We start from the raw sequence: 5,853 nt of genomic DNA on the forward strand, positions 1-5,853 counted from the left end.
AGAGAGAAAAGAGAGAGAGAGTTATCATATATTTTTTGTAGAGTAGTTGGAGCAACATCAGTACCCTACAAAATAGTAGGAATCCCCTTTATATAGAAGGGGGGAAGCTTATACGGTAAGGCATCCATTAGTTGTAAAGGTGTGGAGATGGGACGGCCGGATGTGACGCCCCGATCAGGGCTCAGAGTAGCCTGACTAGGCTTTGTCAGACTTAGCCGCATCTTGGGAACTCCCATTCTTACATTATCCCCGACCGATATTCTCTTCAGGCTGGGTGTCGTCGAGCCCCAAAGAAGAAGACTCGAGCGCACCTTTGCAGCCTCGGGGCTTCGAGGTGATCTTTCGAAATGCCTTGATGTCGAGAAATCGGACCCTCCGATTTTGTCATATACATAGTATGATGTATAAGGTGTATTGAAAATGAGTAGAACTTTAAGTAATTTGAGACAATTTTTAATTATGCGAGTAATTGGTTAATTATCGGGTATCGGAATATTACCCAATTAACTAATAAATTATAAGATAAGGTTAAAAACCCTACCACCCCCACGTGGAAGCAAGCCACTACTAAGGCATATGACTCTTCGTCATATGGTCTTAGGTGGCTATCTAAAGTAAATAGGACATTACGTGTAAGACATTCCTCCTAATACAGAGTTGGTCTCGTTTATACAAAGTTGGTCTCACTTGGACATAGAATAGAAAAGAGATCAGATACCTTTCCTCCTAATTCAAAGAAACAGATGCTAAGGTTCAATCCAACAAAGCTTCTAACAAAATTTCTTGCGAACAAATCAATTCCAGCGAGAATTGATAGAACCGTAGCAACGTAAAATTTTGCGGTTCTAGAGGAGTATGGTGCTATCTTTTCCAAGAATATTATACGGATTTTTCCCTACTCCAGGTATGTTAAGGCTATCCCTTCTTTCTTTTTGGCATGATCCAACTGATACAAATGAAACGAGCAAAATACGCAACTTTCACAAATGTCTCTATTCATAGAAATACTAGGGGTGTCTATATTCTCGATTCCCCATATGAATTACTATTATATCTTCTATTCATGGGTCTCAGAAATATACGTATTTGATAAAGCTTATCCGAAAGGTATATTGATTTTTATGGCATTCCGAGAAAATCTTATTAACGTATTTCTTATGCATTTCATACATTGAATTCATTTAAACTGACCCATGAACAGATGGCGTTATATACGCGTATATATGTAAATATATGTATATGGGATATGGGAAAAGGTTACGATGTTATATACGCACCACCACCTGATCAGTTGTATATGTTGATGATGCTCCCCATAGTGGTCGAGACGATATGATGGGATTCCCTCAGAGGCTTGATGTTGTCATGTACACCTATACCTATGCATGACATGACATTTATATCCACGTGCATGACCTTATTAATGTTTCAGAATTAACAATGTTATTCAGACTTACACATGGATTCCTTTATTCCATGTTTCATCTATGTCTTTTATGTACTAATTTTCATGCCTTACATACTCAGTACATTATTTGTACTAACGCCCTATTTCCCAGGGCCTGCGTTTCATGCCCGGAGGTGCAGGTAGGCAAGTCGACGGTCTCCCTTCTTAGGATCCTTAATCAGCGAGAGTTGGCGTGCTCCACTTGATCCGGAGCTGCTTTTGATTTTCGTACGATATGCTTGTGTGTGTGTGTGTGTGTATATATATATATATATATATATATATATATATATATATATATATATATATATATATATGGGTATGATGTGTCTTAGTCCCGTCTTTGTAAAGTTGTAATTCTATCAGAGGTCTGTAGACAGTTATGTATAGTTGGATAGTATGTGGCCTTGACGGCTTCAAGTTTTGGGTATACAGTTGTCTATTGTAGCCTTGCCGGCTCGCCCATTGTATTCCGCACGAATATGTATATATGTCTTTTTGACAGGTTTTCCTCGCGCGTGTTATTCTCATAATTCAACAGGTATTATTAATGTTTATATCTTAGTCGCATGGTTAAGGGTGTTCGACAGGTAGGACTCGGGCACTCGTCGCGGTCCATTGGTTTGTGTCGTGACAGCTTGCACCAGAGGAGGTTGTTCAACAATTTAGAGAGCGTTTGAGTGTGCCAGTGAGTGAGTAAGAGAAAGGAGTAGTGAGAACAAAGTAAGGATTTTGAGGTTCCAATCCCTTGTTGAGGGGTTTTATGAGAGTGATTTAAATAGTAGCATATTTCATACATAAAACAGGAAACACAGAATCAATTAGAATTGATTTTTAGGGCAAATAATATTTAAAATAAGGGATTTCAGTAAATTAACATAGAATGAGAGAACATAATCATGCAAATAACACTTAAAATAAGGGGATACAATAGAGAATAAGGAAAATATCATACAAAGATCAATTAGAGTCAAATTTAGGGCGAAATAAAGTAAAAATAAGGGAAACACGGTGGGTTAAACAGAAATAAGGAAAATATTAGTCAAACACAAGAAAGGGAAGGGTATCAATCAGAAATCAGTAAAGAATAAGAGAAAATCTCAAACCTTAGTTGAGACTGATGCCTTGAATCGACCAAAAAAAGAAGGACCGTTCAATATAACATGTATAGAGACGGAAGATCGTCTAGATCTTCATAGAATCAAAGTGAATCGGCCCGTTCTTAAGATGTAGTTCTTGCCAAAAATAGGGAAAGAACTAAGTGATGCCAAAAACATGTGAATAATGATAGAGTATTACAAAATAGGTAAGTAGATCATGGATTGATTCCATATTTGAGCCGGAATCGGAGAGGATTAGGGTTACAGCGGCTAGGGTTTGACAGAGAGAGAAAGGGAGTTTGAGAGAGTTCAAAGGCGGTGGGCGAAGGGGCAAATGGGTTAGGGTTTTGGGATAAAGGGGGTAATTAAAAGGGGTTAGTTTGTTAGGGGCCGTTGATCTCAAGAGATCAACGGCCAAAATGATAGGAGGGAACTGGGCGGGTCGTGTAAATGGGTTAACGGTTGGGTTATAAAATAAAGGGGATTTGTTTTGGGCTTGGGTAATTGGGCTAGTGTATAGGGTAATTGGGCTGGTGTATGGGGTAATTAGGCTGAGGTTGGTAGTTTTAGGTACGAAAATAGGTTAAAATTAGGCTATTATTTAAATACCCAGTATTTTTATCCATAAATAATTTATAAAAGTAATTAATAAATAACAAAAATATTATTTGTGCATAGTAATAATTAAAAATAATTACTCAACATTAATAAAATATAAAAATTCATTTTCTGTATAAATAATGTAATTACATATGCATATGGGCTATTATTACAAAAATATGCAATTTAGCCTTAAAAATGTAAGTGTAATTATAAGAAATGCACTGAAAATATTTAAAGCCTCATATTGGTATAAATGATAAGTTTAGATGATTAAATCATCATACAAATAATTTGGAGGGTAATTATTGGATATTTATATAATAAATGCAAAAATATATTGATTTAAAGCCTTTAAAAATTACGAAAAATTATAAAAAAAATACTTGTGTGCCTATTAATCAAACTGATGTTGCATATGTACTATTTTAAAAGTATATATATATGAAAAAATTGGGTATCAACAGTTGCCCCTCTTTACACGGGAAGGATGAAAGAGTTGTCGGATAAAGAAATAATGACCAATTTTGACCGAATGGGGTGATTTTGAAAAATATAGGCCCTACATATCCCTAGTTTTACAAGAATCGGGCCATGTATAGTTCTGGATCCAACAGTGGAATAAACCGATGGAGTTGTTGTAGGAACGGATAGGCATTTCTGGACAGGACGATATCAAGATTGTAAATGGATATATCTGGGAATGGTTATGAATATTTGAACGGTTATCATATGGGAATGGGTAACGGACGGTGGTTGGTTACGTTTGAAATAATTGCAGGATATGAATGTTGAATGGAAATTGGAGCGAAGATTGCTCCCTTAGGAGAACGGTTACTTCCTAGACTACCTGGAAAACGTAAAACACGATACATGCAAATATATATATAGGTTATTGCACGAATTTAAACATGATGCAAATTCCCTTTGGACCGTGAGAGCTGTCTTTGGACGATGAGGATGGTGTCCTCAGACCATGATGTCCTGGGCCATGAATTGAGCGGTGAAGGATTCGCAGTCCATGAAATGATGTTCTCGGTCCATGAGGATGGTGCCTCTAAACCATGACGTCTTTGAATAATGATGTGCAATATTGAGAGATCCTCAGGCCATGGCATGGTGTCTCCCGGCTACGAGGATGATGCCTTCGGAAAGGTTGGCTATATTTCAGCCCATGAGATGCAAAAACATGATGCTTGAAATGAAACAAGACAGAACTTTGTGTAAGATCGAGGCAGAGCTTAGAGAATAGTGCAAAGTTTTGAATAGCACAGCATTTGTGGTTATGCAAGGAGAGACAACGCTTAGTCTCATGCGGGGGAAAGCAGATCTTAGCCTTATGCAGTTAAGGAGGCAGGGCTTAGCCTCATACAAGGAGTGGAGACAATGTTTAGTCTTATGCAAGGGGAAGGCAGAGCTTAGCCTTTATGCAATTAAAGAGGCAGGGCTTAGCCTCATGCAAGGAATGGAGACAATGCTTAGTCTCATGCAAGGGGAAGGCAGAGCTTAGCCTTTATGAAATTAAGGAGGCAGGGCTTAGCCTCATGCAAGATTGAGACAGTGCTTAGCCTTATGCAAGGGGAAGGCAGGGCTTAGCCTTTATGCGATTAAGGAGGCAGGGCTTCGCCTCATGCATGTAATGGAGACAATGCTTAGTCTCATGCAAGGGGAAGGCAAAGCTTAGCCTTTATACGATTAAGGAGGCAAGGCTTAGCCTCATGCAAGGAATGGAGACAATGCTTAGTCTCATGCAATGGAAGGGAAGAGCTTAGCTTTTATGCGATTGAGGAGGCAGGGCTTAGCCTCATGCAAAGTTGGAGACAGAGTTTAGTTCTCGTGCAAGGGAAGGCAGTGCTTAGCCTTATGCAATTGAGGAGGCAAGGCTTAGCCTCAGGAAAAGTTGGAGACAGAGCTTAGTCTCCTACAAGGGAAGGCGGTGCTTAGCCTTATACAATTGAGGAGGCAGGGCTTAGCCTCATGCAAAGTTGGATTCAGAGCTTAGTCTCATGCTATTAACAGATAATAAGTAAGAACAGAGTATTTCTTAGCTGGGGATATGTTTGCGCTTGGAAGCTTTGTCGTTAGTGATTCTAAGGGGCGCACGTATTTGCGGCTATTCCTTGTTCCTCCATCCAAAGGAAAATCGTGATATTTACGTGGAAGGCTGGTTCGTGCCTCCGCCTTCTTGCTTTGCTTTTCTCCACATTAGAATCCTGCTTGAGTTACCATGGGTAGCATCCGGATATTTCATAAAATAAAGTTTTCTTTTAAAAACATATACGTGCATAGCAATTTTAAAATGCTGCCGTTACTCTTCAGTTTTCTGTTGAGGTCTATCTTGCAGAGGTACTCAAATTGGATCAGTGATCGATTTCTAGGTTTCTTCGTAAACCTAATTGGTTATTTCCAATTACGTAAATCAATAATTCAAACTGCACTCAAAGGTAAGGCATTTCCCATTTTTATAGGAACTAATATGAAATATCAAATAAGTTAGATGAACCAATAACTACGACACTCTTAGAGACATTACAACTTCCTTGCAATAGAATTTTGAGGGTCCTCCTCAAAATTGTGCCCAAGTTATTTAGACGGTTTTCTAACTGTTCTTCATACGATGACGTCGGCTCGACTTGCTCCGAAATTTTGAGGGTCCTCCTCAAAATTCTGCCCAGTTTCTGATTTTGGGGAAAATGAAAATTTTAT

The sequence above is a fragment of the Nicotiana attenuata genome, unplaced genomic scaffold, assembly GCF_001879085.1.
Source record: "Nicotiana attenuata strain UT unplaced genomic scaffold, NIATTr2, whole genome shotgun sequence".
Classification (NCBI taxonomy): Eukaryota; Viridiplantae; Streptophyta; class Magnoliopsida; order Solanales; family Solanaceae; genus Nicotiana; species Nicotiana attenuata.